Here is a 15,562-nt window from a genome sequence, read left to right as displayed (position 1 = left end):
ATGTGAGGGGTCTATGGATATCTACTCAGCTCTCCTTCCGACAATGTACAGGTCTTCCATGGAAGGCAGTTCCTTCCATCTTAAACTGTTGGGAGTCTCTACCTGTACCAAACGAGACAATTATAGAAGTACAAATGACAGATTTTGTAATTCCTCTGTAAAATAGATCCTGGGGCAGTCTAAACTTCCTGCAGGAAGAACCTTCTTTGTTGTATCTTCTTAATTATGGTTCTACTGTTGAGCATCTATGTCAAGTTCTGGGAGATTATATAATAATAAAAATAACAACAACAATAATAATAATAATAATTATGATGATTATGATGTCAATACAACTCAGCAAACGAGATCACTATGCTGGATTTCGCATTTCATCACCAGTCGGGTGCTTCCCAAGCACCTAGGACTGCGTGATGTAGCGGCGAATTATGTTTGCAGATCCCAGTAAAGCGACCTTTTGTAATTGACAGATAGAGAATTTGTCAATTTTGATGGTTTTCAAATGTCCACTGAGATCCTTTGGCACTGCGCCAAGCATGCCAAGTACCACTGGGACCACTTTCACTGGCTTATGCCAGAGTCGTTGCAGCTTGATTTTTAAATCTTTGTATTTCACTAATTTCTCTAGCTGCTTCTCAATTCTGTCCCCTGGGATTGCAATGTCGATGATCCATACTTTCTTTTTCTCCACAATCAGGATGTCTGGTGTGTTATGCTTCAGAATTCGGTCAGTCGGAAGTCGGAAGTCCCACAGTAGTTTTGCTTGCTCATTTTTTACCACTTTTTCGGGCTTATGATCCCACCAGTTCTTTGCCACTGGTAAATGGTAGTTCTGGCACAAGTTCCAGTGGATCATCTGTGCTACTGCATCATGTCTATGCTTGTAGCCAGTCTGTGCGATCTTTTTGCAGCAGCTGAGTATGTGATCGATTGTTTCATCTGTTTCTTTACAGAGTCTGCACTTTGGATCGTCTGTTGATTTTTCAATTCTGGCTTTGACAGCATTTGTTCTAATGGCCTGTTCTTGTGCTGCCAGTATTAGTCCTTCTGTCTCATTTTTGAGTGTTCCACTTGTAAGCCATGACCAGGTCTTTTCTTCATCCACTTTGCCTTCAATCTACTCCAAGAACCATCCATGCAATGCTTTGTTCCGCCAACTGTCCATATGACATTGAGCTACAGTTTTTCTATACTGGTCCTTGGTTTGCTTCACCTTGAGAAGCTTCCTATTGTTGACCTCCATCAACGCTGACTCTTTGCTCTCCTTCACATAGTCAGCTAATGCATGCTTCTCTTCTTCCACTGTCTGCTTCGCTTGCAAAAGTCCTCTGCTGCCTATTTTCCTTGGTAAATAGAGCCTGTCAAAGTCACTGCGAGGGTGTAGTGCATGTTGGATCATCATTCATTTTCTGGTTTTCCTGTCCAAGTTGTCCAGCTCTGCTTGAGTCCAGTTCACTATGCCAGCTGTGTATCTAATGACAGGTATGGCCCAAGTATTTATAGCCTTGATAGTGTTGCCACCATTCAGTTTGCTCTTCAAAATTTTTCTGGTCCTCTGGATGTATTCTTTGAGTCCAGTTCACTATGCCAGCTGTGTATCTAATGACAGGTATGGCCCAAGTATTTATAGCCTTGATAGTGTTGCCACCATTCAGTTTGCTCTTCAAAATTTTTCTGGTCCTCTGGATGTATTCTTTGCTGATCACAGTTTCCACATGACCATGCTTGATATTATCCAGTTGCAAGATGCCCAAGTATCTGTAGGCTTCTGGCTGGTGGCAGTTGATGGTTTGGCCATTTGGCATTTCAATGCCCTCACTTTCAGTGATTTTCCCCTTTTTCAGTGCCACTGTGGCACATTTATCCAGGCCCAACTCCATGCTGATGTCATTGCTGAAGATTCGCACAGTGTTGGTTAGTGACTTTATCTCAGTTTCTGACTTTCCCTACAACTTCAGGTCATCCATATACAGCAGATTATTATTATTATTATTATTGTTGTTGTTGTGGTTATTGTTATTATTATTTAGATTTGTATGCCGCCCCTCTCCGAGAACTCGGGGTGGCTCACAACAATAATAAACAATGTACAAATCCAATATTTAAAAACACAATTTAAAAACCCTTATAATAAAATAATCACACAACCCAATCAAACCATACATAAGCCAAGTAATTAGGGGAGGTGTCAAATTCCCCATGCACAAGCTACTGCTGAAACTGCTGTCAAATATAGTAAGAGGCAATAAAATAGAAGGGCTCCTCCTAAAATTCACTCTCCTCTCTACAATTTTAAGCATGGTTTAGGTTTAGGTTTATTGGATTTATATGCCGCCCCTCTCCGCAAACTCGGGGCGGCTCACAACAATAATAAAAAACAGTACAGTACACAATACCAAATCCAATGCCCACCCATCCAGTTCCAATTTAAATTAATAATCTCATAAAAAACAGTATATATAAAAAACAGGCACACAGTCAATCAATCAACAAAACAACATGGGCAAGGGGGAGGTGTTTTAGTTCCCCCATGCCTCACGGCAAAGGTGGGTCTTAAGGAGTTTACGAAAGGCAGGGAGGGTGGGGGCAATCCTAATCTCAGGGGGGAGCTGGTTCCAGAGGGTCGGGGCCCCCACAGAGAAGGCTCTTCCCCTGGGTCCTGCCAGACGACATTGTTTAGTCGACGGGACCCGGAGAAGGCCAACTCTGTGGGACCTAACCGGTCGCTGGGATTCGTGCGGCAGGAGGCGGTCCCGAAGATATTCTGGTCCGGTGCCATGAAGGGCTTTATAGGTCATAACCAACACTTTGAATTGTGACCGGAAACTGATCGGCAGCCAATGCAGACTGCGGAGTGTTGGAGTGATATGGGCATACTTGGAGAAGCCCATAATTGCTCTCGCAGCTGCATTCTGCACGATCTGAAGTTTCCGAACACTTTTCAAAGGTCAGCTCCAGATTATGTATGTACCATAGGACCAGTTTTCATTTAATCTCCCATCTACATGCAGACTCCTCAGCATCTTGAATGAGGCCTATACTGTCTGCAAACTTCAGCACTGTAACAGAAGGTTCCTTTGAGATGCAGTATCTAAAAGTATTAGGCTGCATCACTTAACTATTCTTTAATTTCTAATAATGCATGTAAGGAATTTGGTTGTATTTCAGAAACTAAAAATAAGGATAGATGCTGATGCTTTGCTGGATTCCCATTTAAAATGTTTAAATCAAATTGTCAAACCGAAGTCGAACACAGAGCCAAATAGGCATTAGTCAAAGTATCTGAAAGAATATTGATTACTATGGATACCATACTGCGGTTATACAGCTTCACGTAACAAGAAAAAAATCCTTCTAAGACTACTGTTTTATTGCTTTACAAAATAAGATTTAAACAAATTGAACATATCCAGTTTCTCAGAATTTTGAATTGATTTCATTTTAAAAGCTATGCAGAGCTTTAAAGATTGAAATCTATATCTTGAATTGGGCATGGAAGTATACTGGGATCCAATGAAGAAGCCTGAAAATAAGCACATTTTATTTATTTATTGGATGAAAGTGGGAATAAAGAACACCACATATCAAAAAAATAAACAATATACATATCTAAAAAATCCAATTAATATTGCTAAAAAACCTTAAAGACTCTAATAACATTTAAAATGGTTTCTGGATGCAATTCAAAGTGTTTGTTATGACCTATAAAGCCCTACATGGCATCGGACCAGAATACCTACAGGACTGCCTTCTGCCACATGAATCCCAGTGACTGGTTAGGTCCCACAGAGTTAGCCTTCTCCAGGTCCCTGTCGGTTGGCAGGGCCTAGGGGAAGAGCCTTCTCTGCGGGGGCCCCAGTCCTCTGGAATCAGCTCCCTTGGGAGATTCATACTGCCCCCGCCCTCCTTGCCTTCCGCAAGAGTCTTAAGACACATTTATGCCACCAGGCTTGGGGCTATTAGATTTTTCCCCCCTGGCCGATGAATGGGCTGAGAGAAACCCGATTGAATGGGAATGACTGGGTTTTAGTTTTTAGATTTTATATTTAATTAATTGGACCCGAAATGTTATATATTGTTTTATTACATGTTATGAGCCGCCCCAAGTCCTTGGATAAAAGTCCAATTAATAAATAATAAATAAATAAATAAAATCCCAAGTATGACTCAGCTAAAATAACCCTATATAAAAACCATAAATCCAATCAACAGCAACATACATACCAGTCACTCACAATTTGGGCATGTCAGATGTTAAGATTTACGGCTCCCGGGTTGTTGGCAAAGCCAGGTCTCAAAAGGCCAATAGGGTGGGAGCAGTGCGAACATCGGGAGGGTTCGTGATTATCACATTGCAATAATCAATAATTATTGGCTGGAGGGGAAAGAAAACAATAAGACAAAACCATATGCAATCAGTTGCATTACCTTATAAAGATATTTGGCTACCCAGAATGTGAGTATAGAATTAGCATTCCTTTAAAAATAATGCACAGACTATTTATCAGCATGAATATGCTGAGCGAGATGGGCAGTTAAGAAATAAGGAACATAAATGACTATATATAAAAAGTAAAGATGACTGAGGAGATCATAGCACTTCTCAGGGAATTTTATTATTATTATATCAGTACAACACAGCAAACGAGATCACTATGCTGGATTTCGTATTTCATCACCAGTCGGGCGCTTCCCAAGCACCTAGGACTGCGTGATGCAGCGGCGAATTATGTTTGCCGATCCCAGTAAAGCGGCCTTTTGCAATTGACAGATGGAGATTTTGTCAATTCCGATGGTTTTCAAATGTCCGCACTGGTGGGTACGCCTTGTCGTAGTAGTGGGGCTTGTGTGCTTCAATGAAGCTGAGAGCTGTGCCGGTGGTAGTGTAAACTACTGGTAGGTCTAACCTTGCCGGAGTGGTCAAAGCAGAGGAGCCAGACTAAACGTACCTAACCCATTTAAACTAATGGAGAGACAAAACAAAAAGAAGTCCATACTGGCTCAGTCGTTGCCCAGGATAAAAAGGACCGCGGTGGCTGCTGTGGAACCTGGGCAGCCATTGACAAATGAGCTACAGGAACAAAACAAACAAAGCTTACAAATCAAAAAGCGGCAGAAATTCTCAATGTCAGAGAATCGCACAATCATGAAGTGTTATTACAACTTGGAGCTTGAAAAACGCGGGTATCAAAAACGGATTATTATTATTGTTGTTGTTGTTGTTGTTGTTTATTAGATTTGTATGCCGCCTCTCTCCGAAGACTCGGAGCAGCTTATTATAAAAAGGACAACATATGGCAATGTTGACAACATATGAGGATATGGTCAAGAGGTTCTTGTTTTGCCCCAGCTACAGACCATAAAGAACATACCACACATGTTAATGTTTATTCGATTAATGACTACTAATAAGCTTGCTTAGTAGTTGACACACACAAACACAAGTTAAAGCAGTCTTGGCTTGAAAAACCAGCTGTTAATTAAACAACATTAACAGCTAGCATAAGCCCATACAGTCAAAAATTAAGTCTAAGCAATTAGTCCTGGATATCTCAAGAAGCTTACAAGGGTTGGCAAAATGCCTAGAAGTAGCCTGCATGCAGGAAGAATGCCAAAACAGATAAGCTGTGCAGATGTTTTTCATAAGAAAAGCACAAGTGTTGTTTCCGACAGAATTTTTGCTGGTGTCGTCATCCTTACTTAAGCTAGGGGAATGGCAATTAGCCCCAAGACTTACTCCAGAGGAAATCTCCTCCTAAGTAACCATTCCTGCCTTTTGACAGCTCTGTGTGCCCGTGCATTAATAATAATTTTAATAATAATTTATTAGATTTGTATGCCTCCCCTCTCCGCAGACTTGGGGCGGCTCGCAGCAACATATCCAAGAAGAAGAGGAGGAGCCTCTTCTTCCTCATTACTGATGTGAGATGCTGGAGGTTCTCAATCTTTGCCCCTGGCACCAACCTTGCCAGCCTCTTCACTGTCTGACTCAGGTTCCAGTTGCACAGCCACTGGCGCATCACTACATTGGCCTCTTCTCAAGCAGTATCTGCTACCAGCTGCGTGGGCTGCTTGTGGGCCACAACACTCATTGCAGGGCTCTTCCCCCGGGTCTGTTGGTGAAGATGTGACCGAGGCGGGAAATGGTCATGGAAAGCACAAACAAGATAGGGATCATGGACAGAGGTTGCATCCTCCCAGGTGAAGTCCTCCAGCCCATACTCCTTCCACTCGATCAGGTATTGGAACAAGCCCTTCACCAGCGGGAGTCACAAATGCTAGTGACCTTGTATTTGGGTGTTTCAGTTCTGCCACGGGACACCAGCTGGGAACGATCCAGTGGGGATGGCCGTCCATTCAGGAATGAAGAGGGATTGGTGAAATCCAGGATGCATCCATAAAGATCGAGGCAGGGTCAGGCAGTAGGCCACTGGGTTGATGACTGCCTCTACAGGAAAAGGCCCCAGGAACTAGTTTCCGGACCAGCCAGTCTGAAGGGAGGTGCCTCATCAACAGCCATACCCAATTTCCCACAGCCATGGTGTTGCCTGCCGAGAGTTGTCTGCGACTCTTTTATAGTCTTCCTTGGCCTTGGTGAGACACCACTTCACCAACTGGTGAATGGCCTGTAACTTGGCCAAGAAGTCATCCGCTTCTTCTCCATTCTTCTTTGTTTTCCATTTTCTAGTTCCATTTTGTCAAAGAGCAGCTAATATTTAGTTCCTCTTGATTTTTTGTAAATTTTCTTTTGACTGAACACTGAATTTGCAAAAATTTGAATGTTGTTGTCAGACAAGTAATTGTTATAGTTGTTTGTTCTGTGCCCTTTTCTGGGTCTTTCATTATCAAGTAAGTTCGGCCAGCTGTTAGCCATTCTTCACTTGTTGCATTTTGAAGCAACAAATGCATCATTACATTAATAATGCATCAACAATAATAGTAATAATAATAATTGTTGTTGTGTTGTTTGTTGTTATTATTATTATTATTATTATTATTATTATTATTATTAATGTCAGTACAACATAGCAAACGAGATCACTATGCTGGATTTTGTATTTCATCACCAGTCGGGCGCTTCCCAAGCACCTAGGACTGCGTGATGTAGAATTATGTTTGCCGATCCCAGTAAAGCGGCCTTTTGCAATTGACAGATGGAGATTTTGTCAATTCCGATGCTTTTCAAATGTCCGCTGAGATCCTTTGGTACTGCACCCAGCGTGCCAAGTACCACTGGAACCACTTTCACGGGCTTATGCCAGAGTCGTTGCAACTCGATTTTTAGATCTTCGTATTTCACTAATTTCTCTAGCTGCTTCTCCTCAATTCTGCTGTCTTTTATATAATAATTATTAATAATTATTATTATATATAATAATTAATAATAATAATTTTAAATAATAATAATAATAATTATTATTATTATTATTATTTTTTGCTGGGCAGAAAGAGAGAACATAGTAGCAAAATAAATGTCTTGAAGCATCCTAGATTCAAAATCAGAAAGAATTAACTTTAAAATTTTATCCTGAAGTAACAAGACTATATATAGGGAGTCCTCGACTTAATAATGGAGCCTGCCCATTATGTTCACAAGCCGTGACAGTCTCAAAATGCTTCATCACGATTGACAGGATTTTAAAACTCTTTTTGTGTGGTTTTTAAGCCAATTCCCAGGATGATTAAGTGAATCTATGGTTGTTAACACAATGGAAGAGTTATCAAGAGAACCTGTTGCTTGCTATGGGGCATTTTTGCCAAAAATTGAAAGCAAACTCCAGTTTTCAGCAAAAACATCATAAAACACAGCCATTAACTGAAGGATGCAGAAAATGAATATAAATGCAGACCAGTTGCTGAGTACCTGAAATGTGGTCACATGACTATGGTGCAGGGGCCCAAACCACTGGAATTGAGTTGTAATTACTTTTAGGGTGGGCCTGGTAACTTTGAATGGTCAGTAAGTAAGTATCCGTATATTGGTTTTCTTGTACCATACAGATGACAGCATATCTCTGTGAAACAACGGTCATATTCATATGATTTTTCTTAGTCTCCTTCTTCCCTCAGTTGCTCCATTCATACTAGACATTGTACTTTCAACAGTTTATTTATTTTTATTTATTTATTTATTTTGTCCAATACACAATGAGGGTTTTAGTGGGTATATATCTATATACACATAGTAAAATACATGATGAAGGTTATAGAGGAGATACTCATAGTAAAATATATCTATGAAAGAATAGAAAAGAAGATATAGGAATAGAAGAAAGGTACAGGAGATATAGGAGAGCAATAGGACAGGGGACGGAAGGCACTCTAGTGCACTTGCACTCACCCCTTACTGACCTCTTAGGAATCTGGATAGGTCAACCGTGGATAATCTAAGGGTAAAGTGTTGAGGGTTTGGGGATGACACTACGGAGTCCGGTAATGAGTTCCACGCTTCGACAACTCGGTTACTGAAGTCATATTTTTTACAGTCAAGTTTGGAGCGGTTAATATTAAGTTTAAATTTGTTGTGTGCTCTTGTGTTGTTGTGGTTGAAGCTGAAGTAGTCACTGACAGGCAGGACGTTGCAGCATATGATCTTGTGGGCAATACTTAGATCTTGTTTAAGGCATCTTGGTTCTAAACTTTCTAGGCCCAGGATTGAAAGTCTAGTCTTGTAGGGTATTCTATTTCGAGTGGAGGAGTGAAGGGCTCTTCAGGTAAAGTATCTTTGGGCATTTTCAAGGGTGTTAATATCTGAGATGCGATATGGGTTCCAAACAGATGAGCTGTATTCGAGGATGGGTCTGGCAAAAGTTTTGTAACAGTCACATGACATTGCAAACCTGCAGTTCCCTTTGAGTTGCTGAGAGCTGCTGTAGCAATCTTGGAGTAGAAAGCCTGTGACTCATTTGCTAGATAGATTCAGAATTGAATTGTTTATAACAGGAGACTGACAGAACAGATGAGAAATTGCATCTTGCTGCGTGGGGAGATGTAATGCATTACGCAGCTTAGTAAGGGGAAAAAATGATTTGCATTACAGATAAAAAAGGGTCGGAGTTGTCTGCACTTTATGTCTAAGTTCCTTGCTTTAGCCCTGTGACCCTGAATAACTCAGAAAGAGGAAGGAAGGAAGAAAGAAAGAAAGAAAGAAAGCATTGCTTCATTTTTAGTTTCCTCTGAACAGATAAAAGAGCATTTGTCTCTGTTCAGGAGAATGTGATGAGTCATAATTTTTCATCTTCTCCACTGCAGAGAAAGACACATTCTAAAGAACCAGTTTTTTTCTAAATAAAGAACGTCTGGTTTTGGGGGGGACAGGGGATTGTAAGAATGCATCTGTCTTGTGAGCAAGAGGTTACCATCTTTTTTTTCTTGAAAAATAAGGTGAAAGAATGATGGTTAAGGATTTATTTATTAGATTTGTATGCCGCCCCGAGTCTACGGAGAGGGGCGGCATACAAATCTAATAAATAAATAAATAAATTTGCCCACCCTTGAACCATCCATGAAATATCGTATTTTTCAGAGTATAAGACATATCTTCCACACGCACCCCTAAAAGAGGCTGAAAATTTGAGTGCATCTTATACTTCGAATGTAGCTTTTTTGGAGCTTTTTATCCAGCCCTAACTAGGTGCTAACGATCCCGTCTTGCAGGATTTTTTCATTGCTACTCTGAAGAAGTTTTTCTAAAACTTATAAAATAATTTGCTGAAGCAGACCAGATGAAGGATGCTAGCCAGATGAATACCTGGTAGATAGATTATTTCTCCTTTTTTCCTCCCCCAAAATTAAGATATGTCTTATACACTGGTGCATCTTATACTCCAAAAAATAAAGTAATATGTTCACTTTAGAATAGAATAGAATAGAATAGAATAGAATAGAATTTTTATTGGCCAAGTGTGATTGGACACACAAGGAATTTGTCTTGGTGCATATGCTCTCAGCGTACATAAAATAAAATATACATTTGTCAAGAATCATGTGGTACAACACTTAATGATTGTCATAGGGGTCAAATAAGCAATGAAGAAGCAATATTAATAAAAATCTTAGGATATAAGCAACAAGTTACAGTCATACAGTCAACATGGGAGGAAATTGGTGAAAGGAATGATGAGAAAAACTAGTAGAATAGAAGTGCAGATTTAGTAGAAAGTCTGACAGTGTTGAGGGAATTATTTGTTTAGTAGAGTGATGGCATTTGGGGGAAAAAACTGTTCTTGTGTCTAGTTGTCTTGGTGTGCAGTGCTCTTTATAGCATCTTCCAAAAATTGCTGTTTTTAAATAGGAATATTTATTCTCCCAGAAGGACTAGTCTTACTTTAGTGAGAGAGAAAAGGAATTATTATTATTATTATTATTATTATTGGTGGTGGCATAGTCAGCCAGATGTTTAGACTGGATTTGGCATTTTTATCCAACTATTGAATTTATTTATTTATTTATTTATTAGATTTGTATGCCACTCCTCTCTGCATCTCCCCTCTTCCCAAGCACCGGGATGGGCAGATATTGTTGTTTCACGGTATTAAAGATATCATCACAGAATTATTATGGTTGGTGATAAAATTAGCCAGATGTTTAGACTGGATTTGCCATTTTTATCTACTTATCTAATTCTTCTCAAGGACCTGGAATGGGCAAATGTTTTATCCTGTTAAAGATACAGGTAACCCTCGACTTATAATAGTTCACTTAGTGACCAAAGTTATAATGACACTGAAGAAAGTGACTTATGACCATTTCTCACAGTTATGACCATTGCAGCATCCTCAGGGTCACACGCAGTATATATATAAAAACATATAGCCCCTCCCTGGTACAAAGTTGAAGGGATCAGATCTGGTGGCCTAGAGGTTAATTCTCTGCCTTACAAGGCAGAAGCCCCGAGATCAAATCCCAGTAAGTGTATGGCTAGCTGATGAGGCCAGAAAAAGGCCGAAATAGCGCTATTCTAGTCTCCCTTAATTTTAAATATTCAGCAAAAATATGTGGGGGAGTTTTGCTGAATTTTCAAAATTAAGGGAGACTAGGGTGGTACCATTTCGGCCTTGTTCTGGCCTCATCAGCTAGCCACACCCTTGCTGGGATTTGATCTGGCAGCTTCTGCCTTGTAAGGCAGAGAATTAACCTCTAGGCCACCAGATCTGATCCTTTTCAGCTCTGTATCAGGAAGGGGCTATATGTTTTTTATGTCGGATCACCCTGGTATATTGAAGGAACGTCACAGTTCCTTTTTGTCTCTAATATACAATATATATATTAGATTTATATGCCGCCCCACTCCAAAGAGGGTTTCACTTACCTTTGCTACCAGTTTAGGAATGGGAGAGCATGGTGTGCGTGCACAGAGCGTTTTTTAATGATGTCTGGGCTACTGGGCACAGTCTCCCACCACTGCTACCATTTCTCCCGAATTGGTGCGAACCGGTAGCAACCCACCACTGGTCACATGATTCACACTCGAATGCTTGACAACCGACTCCTATTTATAACAGTTGCAGTATCCCGGGGTCATGTGATCCCCTTTTATAACCTGACAAGCAAGGTCAATAGGGAAGTCAGAGCCACTTAACAACCGTGTTACCAATTGAACAACTGCAGTGATATTCACTTAACAAATGTGGCGAGAAATGTCGTAAAATGCGACAAAGCTCACTTAACCCATTTCTCACCTAGCAATATAAATTTTGGACTCAATTGTTGTCCTACATTGAGGATTACCTGTATTGTCACAGGATGTAGTGTTGTTTGGCAGGACCCAGGGGAAGAGCCTTCTCTGTGGCGGCCCCGACCCTTTGGAACCAACTCCCCCCAGATATCAGAGTTGCCCCCACCCTCCTTGCCTTTCGTAAGCTCCTTAAAACCCACCTCTGTTGTCAGGCATGGGGGAATTGAGACTTTCCCTCCCCCTAGGCTTATAAAATTTATGCATGGTATGTCAGTATGTATGATTAGTTTCTAAATTGGGTTTTTTTTAAATTGACTTAAATATTAGATTTGTTTACATAGTATTATTATTGCTGTTAGCCGCCCCGAGTCTGCGGAGAGGGGCGGCATACAAATCTGATTAATAAAATAAAAAATATAAAAATGTAAGCAGTTCTAAGAATTTTGCCATTCACTGATATAATTTTGTCAATACCAATGGTGTTCTGGTAAGTTATGCTTTGCAAAGTTCTATATGAGTTTGTTTCAGTAAATTTGATGGGTAGTATTAGCTGAATCTCCATACGACTACAGCCGTTGCTGGACTCGGTTGTGGTCATTAATCGAGGACTACCTGCATGGCTATTTTATAGAATTTTAACATGTGAAGATGATGTTTGACACTTCTATTCCATGCAGATAATGACAGTTTTGGCCCTTCATCTCTGGTTATCGGAATACTAGCATGGCTTTATTTTTTTCAAATAGAGTGGCAATATTATCTACCTCACAATATCTCTGGTGTGCAACCATGCTATATAGGGAGATAGACAACCCACTATTTCTTAAATGTACTGGAGGTTTACGCAACTAAAATGTCAGAAATTTTGCTTCACAGAAGAGCCAAAGATCTAACTACATGCTAATTTCATTTAGCTTCCTCTTTCCAAATTGAAAATGAACAGTTGGATCATCCCTAAATAGCTTTGGCATTGAAACCTCCTTTGACAATTCCACAACATATTTCCCTCTTTTCAATGATACAGAGCTTTTGGGAGAGAAATAATATTACAATTCAGCCCCATTTTAGTTGAAAAGGTAACAGGGATCCAATTATCAGGGGTGGAAATCTTTTTCTCCCCCTACTTCACAATGATCGAGTTTATTATTCTGATTAATGTCTGAATTAATTCTTTGTCTGAAGCCATAAATTATTACCTACAAACTGAGAAGACTAGGTTTATCAGCCTAAACTTACTAAAGACTTAATGTGCAATTTGGTTGGACTCTTGTAAAGTGACTTTATTTCCATATGAAAATGCCTTTAAACTAGAAATGTTTGTTCTTTCCCAGAGAAGCAAGGGGCTTGTTTAGTTTTATTTTGGTTGAAATATAGTGGACATTTATGGATACCTATTTATTCATCTAACTAACTGCAAAATGGAAAGTCTGTTCCACGGGCAAAATTAAATCTTAGTTCTTTCCTGTTACAGTGGGAATACTATCAGTTTCCTTCTCTTCATTTGTACATAGAGAATTAATCTTTGTTTCTCATTCACACTTGCCTACATTCACACCTCACTTACAATTACTGTAATTGTTAAGTGAATTATATGTTCATTACGTGAATCTGCCTTCCTTCAGTGGCTTTACTTGGCAGAAGCTAATGAGAAAAGTTGCAAATGGCAATCATATGACCCTGAGATGCTGCAACTGTTACGTCCTAAGAAGTTGAAAAGTTTGCACTCCAGTCTGACCAGGAACTCAAGCAGGTAAAATCTGATTGGCTCTTGAGTTAAAGGGCTTCCTATTAGAACCCTTGCCTATAGCAGAACCTGGTTGATGTTTGATTCCTATGACCAATAAAGAGCTGAAGTCACTAAACCGTCTCCTACCTCTTCAGTACAGGAACTTAGCAACCACCATTAAATACATGCTGGTTGACAAAAGACCAAATTTTGATGATGGACAATGGCGCTGTTGCAAAAATTGTAAGTGTGAGGACCAGTCGTAAATAATGTTATTCAGCTGTTGTAGTTTTGAAAGGTCACTAAATGAATGTTTGTAAGTTGAAGTCTACCTGTGTAAGGGGTGGGGGGGAAGGACATACAGAACTTGCACATTATTATTATTACCCGCTATATAGAGCGCTGGGGAGACCACATTTGGAGTACTGTGTTCAGTTCTGGAGACCTCACCTACAAAAAGTTATTGACAAAATTGAACGGGTCCAAAGACGGGCTACAAGAATGGTGGAAGGTCTTAAGCATAAAATGTATCAGGAAAGACTTAATGAACTCAATCTGTATAGTCTGGAGGACAGAAGGAAAAGGGGGGACATGATCGAAACATTTAAATATGTTAAAGAGTTAAATAAGATCCAGGAGGGAAGTGTTTTTAATAGGAAAGTGAACACAAGAACAAGGGGACACAATCTGAAGTTAGTTGGGGAAAAGATCAAAAGCAACATGAGAAAATATTATTTTACTGAAAGAGTAGTAGATCCTTGGAACAAACTTCCAGTAGAGGTGGTTGATAAATCCACAGTAACTGAATTTAAACATGCCTGGGATAAACATATATCCATCCTAAGATAAAATACAGAAAATAGTATAAGGGCAGACTAGATGGACCATGAGGTCTTTTTCTGCCGTCAGACTTCTATGTTTCTATGATAGCCAACATCAATAAAATTAGTGTTAGCCTTCCAATAGAGTTGACTGGACTAGTTTACCTAGTGAGGATGACACCTGTTCACATGTTCATTAAATAGAAGATTTACAGAACAATTTGTTCCAAAGTGACACTTGATACACCTGATATTATTCAAAACCTGATATTATCAGTCACCTGATATTATTTTTTAAAAAGTAGCTAAGTATTGAATAGGTGAGACCTTCAATGGTACATCTCTGCTCTTATTGCTTTTTCTTGCTGGACCTGAACAGCAAATGGTTCTAGTTAGAAGAAGAACTAGGAATGGCCCCGACAAGATACTTTTTTGAATGATGGAAATAATAAATACAGCACACCACTGGACTTCTTTCCCACAGGTGGGAAATACCCATTACTGTGTAACAATTTTCTGAATGTAAAAACATTACATGGGTTTTTTTTAATGTTATTGTCCCAATTTGCTTGTTTGCAAAAATCTAAAGGGAAAGACTTTTTCATCTTTAATTAATTTGCAAATCATTCGTACAGATGAGTAAGTGTCTACAGCTCTTGGAGCCTTTCCAGACAAAAAATAGAACAAATGCTTTCAAAAATATGCAGTATATCTTGCCAGATTGCTGAAATGACAGTATTTCACTAGCCTGTCCATGACAGAGCAATACACTACTTTAAAAAATCTTCTTTTAAATCTAGTCTGTTGTGGATGAATCCACATTTTCTCCCAACATAATTTTATCAATCTCCATTTTTCATTTCTACCCTGAGGATGCTGCAATGATCATAATGCTATTTTCCAGGAGGTAGTTATTAAAATTGCAGGGGTGGAGGGAAGGCGTGATGGCCTCACAGTTAAGATGCTGGGCTTGTCAATCAGAATATCAGCTATTTTTCAGCAGGCCATTTTTAAAATATCTTGTCCATCCATTTTCAAACTCAACAACCACGGATTTAATATTACCCAGAAAATGAATAATTCTGCTGAGCCAGTTGTTTTTTTTTTAAAGGAAGAAATAACTACCTTGATAAATGGGTGTTACCTACAGAAATAGTATCTTGTTTGAAACAATTAGACAAAGAATCCTGTGTTTAGAAAACAGTTTCACTTGAATCATTTTTTGGTGATTTTACTTCCCTCTGAAAGCTATTCTACTGCAGTTGTTACTTCAGTGACGACTGAAGACACTTCCTGATACGTTTGCGACATGTAAATCTTTCTGAAAAAAATATCAAA

The sequence above is a fragment of the Erythrolamprus reginae genome, chromosome 3, assembly GCF_031021105.1.
Source record: "Erythrolamprus reginae isolate rEryReg1 chromosome 3, rEryReg1.hap1, whole genome shotgun sequence".
NCBI classification, from domain to species: domain Eukaryota; kingdom Metazoa; phylum Chordata; class Lepidosauria; order Squamata; family Dipsadidae; genus Erythrolamprus; species Erythrolamprus reginae.
This window is presented reverse-complemented; position numbering follows the sequence as displayed.